Source organism: Mus musculus, chromosome 2 (assembly GCF_000001635.26).
Source record: "Mus musculus strain C57BL/6J chromosome 2, GRCm38.p6 C57BL/6J".
Taxonomy (NCBI): domain Eukaryota; kingdom Metazoa; phylum Chordata; class Mammalia; order Rodentia; family Muridae; genus Mus; species Mus musculus.
Genome location: NC_000068.7, coordinates 11,096,587 through 11,104,841, shown reverse-complemented (window position 1 = coordinate 11,104,841; position 8,255 = coordinate 11,096,587). Strand labels below are relative to the sequence as shown.

Genomic DNA, 8,255 nt, shown 5'->3' with positions numbered 1-8,255 from the left:
ATGTGAGGGCGGCTCCCCACACCTTGCAGTAATGGTCTGTCTTCAAAGCAAAGCAGAGTGAGGAAAGGAGTCTGCCATTTGGGCAGGCAGCTGAGACCAGCTACTGGGTGTGACCTCTGGTTGATTTTTCTAGCTAACCAAGTGAGCTGAGATGTTTCACCCATCTGTGTTTGCTTTTCATGCCTCCTTCCTCAGAGTGATGCTGAAGGCGTTGTTCCTCTATGTGTTAAGACTTTGAATCTTTCATTCTGCCCTTTGTTATTGATCTTTTGCCATAGTTTTCTCTTTCATACTACATCACAAGCCACATCGTATAGGCAAGCCCTTAAGAGTCAGCTTATCAATGCTTGGTTCTTTATATACAAATATGTATGCACATATATGAAAATTAATTATTGGGTTTTGTCTGTGTGTGCATGTGTGTGAATATGTGTGCATCTGTGTGTGGAGAGGACAGCACTGGCTGTTACGTATTACATGCTGTTAAACTTGGTTTTTATTTTTTTGTTCTTTTGGTCTCCTGAGTAGCCCTTTGGAACTCACTACATAGACCAGGCTGGCCTTAAACTCAATATGCTTCCTGAGTGGTGGGATTAAAGGTGTGTGCCACCACCTCCTGGCTGAACCTTAGTTTCCTCTATAGGCGCTCTCACTGGTCTGGAACTCCCAAATAGGTTATGCTGGCTGGCCAGAGAGTCCTACAATTCCTTCTGTTTTCATCTCCAAAGTGCTGGTATTACAAGAGTACAGCATGCCACCATTTTTATGTGGAAACATTGCATGGAACTCAGATGATTTGGCGAATGCAAGGCAAACACTTTAGAAATGAAGCTATCTCCCTGACCCTGAAAATTTATTTGTACAGAGGTTCATTTACACGTTTTGTTAATTGAAAGGAAATAAAACACACAATTGATAAATAATAAAACACTCATGGTTTTCAGGACAGGATTTCTCTGTGTAGCCCTGGCTGTCCTGGAACTCACTCTGTAGACCAGGCTGGCCTCGAACTCAGAAATTCGCCTGCCTCTGTCTCCCAAGTGCTGGAATTAAAGGCATGTGTCACCACTGCCAGGCTTGGAAACTCTTTATTGTCAATCCCAATTAGTCCTTTGATTCTCAGGAATTGCTCTCACAGCTATTCATAGCTGTGATTTGTGGCAACCTGTCTTTCAGATGAAGAATGGATGTAGTCCTGATACAACTGTTGATTGATGTTTTTATTCACAATAACAAAACCAAAACAGCAAAGATACAGTTGGAGCCTCACTTACCTGTCAACAACATTAATGATTCCTTTGCTGTACTCAGTGACAGGTCCTGGTTCTAGAAGGACATTATCTTAAATATATGTTCTTTACCATATCATGGCAATATAAGGGCCACTCACTGACGTACAACCTACAACATTAAGATTTGTCCAGTTGCCCTATTAAAGTAGTCAATCAAGCCTAGACTTAATAGCTGTTGATGACGTCCATTGGGGACCCCTTCCCCAAAGCCCCATGCAGTTTATCAATATGAGGCCACTGAAGCAGAGTTAGAAAGAAACAGTCAGTGGCCCTGGAACTCACTTTGTAGACCAGACTGGCCTCAAACTCAGAAATCCGCCTGCCTCTGCCTCCCAAGTGCTGGGATTAAAGTCGTGCGCCACCATCGCCTGGCACAAACCTACATTTTTATACAAGTCAACTTTATCCGAGTCTACGCAGCACAGCTGGTCAGGTTTGTTGGCAAAGGCCTTCAATACTGGTGCAGTTTAATGGATGCTTTGGAGGCAGTTTAATGGTGCAGTTTAATGGTTGCTTTGGAGACTTGCCCATTGGGCTTTTGGATGGGGACGGAAAGCATTTGCAAACAGAATTGGAACTGATGTGCGGTGTGACTCTGCTCGACTTCAGCAACGACTCCAGAGGCAAAGCCCTGTTTGAAAAGTGTGCCCTGGGTGGACTCGAAGGGTAAGATACCAGCTCCCTTACTACGCCCATCAGCTGAAGAACCACTCTTCTCGACGATTTCTTTGAGAATCTTTGAAAATCCAGTGTTAATACTGTTCATGCTCATGTTTGAGGAATCAAAGCTCAGAGACGTGAATTTCTTACTCTCATTTGTATAAACTAATGGATGCCCTTCATTAGATTTGGGGGCTCAAATCCTCTTGGAAACATTATCATCTAAGTTTAAGACATAGCACCTTTCCACTTTAAATTTCTGACTGGGACCTTCCCATTTAGTTTATCATTTATTAAGAAAACATTTATTATTATGCTCATGAGTGTATGATGTATATATGTACATGCACATGCCACTGTGCACATGTGAAGATCAGAGGACAACTTGGTGGAGAGTGGGTTCTCTACTTCTACTTTTAAATAGGTTCTGGGGTTGAACTCAGGTTACCATGATTGCACGGCAAGTACCTTTATCCACTGAGCCATCTTTCTGGCCCCTCGTTAATATTTAATTCTCTAATAAACTCTCCTACTCAAGTATGAAGCCTCTGTCAGAGACCCTTCTTACCCACTTTTCTGTTCTTATATCCTGTGCCACATCTAGGCCCTTTGGAAGGCAGGATTCCCTTGCCTTGCCTTGCCTTGCCTTGCCTTGCCTTGCCTTGCCTTGCCTTGCCTTGCCTTGCCTTGCCTTGCCTTGCCTTGCCTTGCCTTTCCTTTTTCCATTCCTTTTTCCTTTCCTTTCCTTTCCTTTCCTTTCCTTTCCTTTCCTTTCCTTTCCTTTCCTTTCCTTTCCTTCTGCAGAATCTGAGTCCCTGATGATAGACATTCTAAGAGAAAGAGGAGAGCAAAAGTGGACCCATCCAATTCTTTCTTTGCAGATAAAGAACCCAATCCCCATGTAGCAAGGGTTTCAGGTTCTTATAAAATGAGAAAGAAAAAAGGTCAAGAAAACAGTGGTTTTTACATGTGGTTTTCCCCATGAATATTTGCAGATCAACTCAAATGCTCATTTCCATTTCATAGTCCTTAACGTTCCATCATCAAACTCAGGTTTCTCTCTCTCCTTTTTGAGAACCCAGGGCCTTCTGCCAAGTGAAATTGATACTGTAATTTGGATAAACACTTCATTTCTTATATATAATGCCGTGTTTGCAGGAAAACATATCCTTATGTATCATATTAATTCAACTGACTAGTTTAAGTGTTATTTGCAAATAAAATAAAATTCTCGAGAAAACAGCTACTTACCCTATTTTATTTAAATACAAATTCAAAATCTGCACAAGATTGACTACTAGTAGAAATACAAAGAAATAGAAGATACTGCTTTTTTTCTGGGGGGGGGGTGTTTCGAGACAGGGTTTCTCTGTGTAGCCCTGGCTGTCCTGGAACTCACTCTGTAGACCAAGCTGGCCTCGAACTCAGAAATCCGCCTGCCTCTGCCTCCTGAGCGCTGGGATTAAAGGCGTGAGCCACCACCGCCCCACTTAAGATCCTGCTTTGTGATTAAGTCAAACCTGTTGGATCTGCTTTAGCAACAGAATTTGACTGTGGATGTGTGGATATGATATCAAATCACTCATTTGAACACAGGTATCTAAAGATTCAAAATACTTATAGACTAGTGAGTCTCTCCACCCTCATAAAAGAACCTTTTTCCCTATCAAGTAATGATCAATACAGAGACCCACACTGGTCAGCACAAAAAGAATGAGAGCCATGGGTTGCTTACTCTCAGTGGGGGCACCTGTATCACACCCCTCCTCCCAAGGATCATTACATAAGATGAGGGAGGACGATTGTAAGAACCAGATGGATATGGTAAAATGATATTTGCTGGGCCTAATAGAGTAAGTACACACATAAACTTACATCCACACTATATATTAATATGGTATTAAATCTAGCATCTACATCTTATTTCATGCTTGGGTAGGCACAAAACATTATAGCATGTTGCAAATGATCATAACTCAGGCTTACAAATCCGTAGCATAAGGAAGTTCTGATTATCTCATTCTTTGTTTGTTTGTTTGTTTCAAGACAGGGCTTCTCTGTGTAGCCCTCGCCGTCCTGGAACTCACTTTGTAGACCAGGCTGGCCTCGAACTCAGAAATCCACCCGCTTCTGCTTCCCAAGTGCTGGGATTAAAGGTGTGCGCCACCACCACCCAGCTGATTATCTCATTCTTGTGATCTGTTGGTGGAGGGAGTAGTGGAGAATGGGAAGAATATAGCAGAGAAGACAAAAAACACAAATGCAGGAATTATCAGGTCCCAAAGATACAATGTATTCACTCAGACAGTGTTAGAGAATTGAATATTTTCCCCAAACATTGATGTTATAGATGAAGAAGTTGAGCTCTGTTGAGCTAGGGGTATTAAGAAGAATCAGGCTCCGCTCTCTCGGTCATGTGACCTTAACAGGAAAAACCCCGCCTCCGCCCACCACCGCGTAGAAGACACGGGCCGGCGGCAGCAGCAAGCAGCAGCAGCAGCAGCAGCAGCAGCAGCAACGCGGGGCAGAGGCGGCGGCGGGGACAGTTAGCCCAGGCCGCCCGGCTCTGCCTCCCCCCTCACGCCCCGCCACGGCCGCCCGCACCTGCGACAGATATTTTTAAAAATGGATTTGACCAACCATGGACTTATTCTACTGCAGCAGTTAAACGCTCAGCGAGAGTTTGGTTTCCTGTGTGACTGCACGGTTGCAATCGGCGATGTGTACTTCAAGGCACACAAATCAGTTCTCGCTTCATTCTCCAATTACTTTAAGATGTTGTTTGTCCATCAGACCAGTGAATGCGTCCGCCTGAAGCCCACTGACATACAGCCTGACATATTCAGCTATCTGCTCCACCTGATGTACACAGGGAAGATGGCCCCACAGCTCATCGACCCTGTGAGGCTAGAGCAAGGGATCAAATTCCTTCACGCATACCCCCTTATCCAGGAAGCCAGCCTTGCCAGCCAAGGCAGCTTTTCCTATCCCGAGCAAGTCTTCCCTCTGGCCTCATCCTTGTACGGCATTCAGATTGCAGACCATCTGCTGAGACAAGCCACCAAGATGAATTTAGGGCCTGAGAAACTTGGGCGGGAGCCTAGGCCACAGGCATCCAGGATGAACCAGGAGCCTGTACCAGAGACCTCGCAGCTGTCCCAGCTGACTTCAAACCTAGCCCAGGTGAATCGGACAAATATAACTCCCGCAGACCCCCCTGCAGACCTCGCTGTCACCTGAACTTGTCTCCACACCTGTGCCTCCCCCTCCTCCTGGGGAGGAGACCAACCTAGAGGCCTCTTCCGCTGACGAGCAGCCATCATCCCTTACGATCGCCCACGTAAAGCCAAGCATCATGAAGAGGAATGGAAGCTTCCCCAAGTACTAAGCCTGCCACCTGTGCGGCCGTCGCTTCTCGCTGCGCACCTGGAGATCCACACCGGGGTGCCCTTCACTGCTGGCCCGCCAGGGGAAGGCCCTGGGCCCTTGTCGCTCTGCAGCAATGCGGCCGACCTGGGCAAGGAGGCTCTGGAAGTACCAGAGGCAGGAATGATCAGCGACAGCGAGCTGCAGCACATCTCCGACTCCCACATCATCGATGGGCAGCAACAGTCGGAGACACCACAGCCCTCAGACATTGCAGACATCGACAACCTGGAGCAGGCGGACCAAGAGAGGGAAGTGAAGAGGCGCAAGTATGAGTGCACGATCTGCGGCCGCAAGTTCATCCAGAAAAGGCACTGGCGTGAGCACATGTACATTCACACGGGCAAACCCTTCAAGGGCAGCACCTGTGACAAGAGCTTCTGTAGGGCCAACCAGGCCACACGCCACGTGTGCCTCAACCAGAGCATTGACACCTACACCATGGTGGACAAGCAGACACTGGAGCTCTGCACGTTCGAGGAAGGCAGCCAGATGGACAATATGGGGATGCAGGCCAACAAGCCCTATAAGTGCAACCTGTGTGACAAGATGTTCTCCACACCCAATGAGGTGGTCAAACACTCCTGCCAGAACTAGAACTCAGACGTGTTCACCCTGGACGAGGGACGGTCAGTCCTACTTTGCAGTGGGGACTCAGAAGTAACTGAACCTGACCACCCCGTGTTAGCTCCATCAAAAAGGAACAGGAAACTGTGTTACTAGACTGAATGTTACTTGGGGTTTTTTGTTTTGTTTTGTTTTGTTTTCTTTTTTCTTTGGTATTTGTCCTTTTTTTTTTGACATTTTTTTTAGTTAGGTATTTTCTTCATTTACATTTCAAGCCCCCATACCCTCCCCCCCCACTCCCCTACTCACCCACTCTCACCTCTTGGCCCTGGCATTCCCCTGCACTGGGGCATATAAAGTTTGCAAGACCAAGGGGCCTCTATTCCCAATGATGGCCAACTAGGTCATCTTCTGATACATATGCAGCTAGAGATATGAGCACTGGGGGTACTGGTTAGTTCATGGTTACTTTCTCTAGCTCCTCCATTGGGGGCCCTGTGACCCATCCAATAGCTGACTGTGAGCATCCACTTCTGTGTTTGCTAGGCCCCGGCATAGTCTCACAAGAGACAGCTATATCAGGGTCCTTTCAGCAAAATCTTGCTAGTGTATGCAATGGTGTCAGCGTTTGGAAGCTGATTATGGGATGGATCCTCGGGTATGGCAGTGTCTAGGTGGTCCATCCTTTCATCTCAGCTCCAAACTTTGTCTCTGTAACTCCTTCCATGGGTGTTTTGTTCCCAATTCTTTTTTTTTTTTCCATTTTTTATTAGGTATTTAACTCATTTACATTTCCAATGCTATACCAAAAGTCCCCCATATCCACCCACCCCCACTCCCCTGCCCACCCACTCCCCCTTTTTGGCCCTGGTATTCCCCTGTACTGGGGCATATAAAGTTTGCAAGTCCAATGGGCCTCTCTTTCCAGTGATGGCCGACTAGGCCATCTTTTGATATATATGCAGCTAGAGTCAAGAGCTCCGGGGTACTGGTTAGCTCATAATGTTGTTCCACCTATAGGGTTGCAGATCCCTTTAGCTCCTTGGCTACTTTCTCTAGCTCCTCCATTGGGGGCCCTATGATCCATCCATTAGCTGACTGTGAGCATCCACTTCTGTGTTTGCTGGGCCCCGGCATAGTCTCACAAGAGACAGCTACATCTGCGTCCTTTCAATAAAATCTTGCTAGTGTATGCAATGGTGTCAGCGTTTGGATGCTGATTATGGGGTGGATCCCTGGCTATGGCAGTCTCTACATGGTCCATCCTTTCATCTCAGCTCCAAACTCCGTCTCTGTAACTCCTTCCATGGGTGTTTTGTTCCCAAATCTAAGGAGGGGCATAGTGTCCACACTTCAGTCTTCATTCTCCTTGAGTTTCATGTGTTTAGCAAATTATATCTTATATCTTGGGTATCCTAGGTTTGGGGCTAATATCCACTTATCAGTGAATACATATTGTGTGAGTTTCTTTGTGAATGTGTTACCTCACTCAGGATGATGCCCTCCAGGTCCATCCATTTGGCTAGGAATTTCATAAATTCATTCTTTTTAATAGCTGAGTAGTACTCCATTGTGTAGATGTACCACATTTTTTGTATCCATTCCTCTGTTGAGGGGCATCTAGGTTCTTTCCAGCTTCTGGCTATTATAAATAAGGCTGCTATGAACATAGTGGAGCATGTGTCCTTCTTACCTGTTGGGGCATCTTCTGGATATATGCCCAGGAGAGGTATTGCTGGATCCTCCGGTAGTACTATGTCCAGTTTTCTGAGGAACCGCCAGACTGATTTCCAGAGTGGTTGTACAAGCCTGCACTCCCACCAACAATGGAGGAGTGTTCCTCTTTCTCCACATCCTCGCCAGCATCTGCTGTCACCTGAATTTTTGATCTTAGCCATTCTGACTGGTGTGAGGTGGAATCTCAGGGTTGTTTTGATTTGCATTTCCCTGATGATTAAGGATGTTGAACATTTTTTCAAGTGCTTCTCTGCCATTCGGTATTCCTCAGGTGAGAATTCTTTGTTCAGTTCTGAGCCCCATTTTTTAATGGGGTTGTTTGATTTTCTGAAGTCCACCTTCTTGAGTTCTTTATATATGTTGGATATTAGTCCCCTATCTGATTTAGGATAGGTAAAGATCCTTTCCCAATCTGTTGGTGGTCTTTTTGTCTTATTGACGGTGTCTTTTGCCTTGCAGAAACTTTGGAGTTTCATTAGGTCCCATTTGTCGATTCTCGATCTTACAGCACAAGCCATTGCTGTTCTGTTCAGGAATTTTTCCCCTGTGCCCATATCTTCAAGGCTTTTCCCC

The 8,255-nt window shown here is 45.9% G+C and overlaps 1 pseudogene; it reads left to right on the top strand.

Moving 5' to 3' along the window:
• The first annotated feature begins 4,377 nt into the window (after window positions 1–4,377).
• Window positions 4,378–6,116, top strand: Gm13294 (predicted gene 13294; annotated as a pseudogene).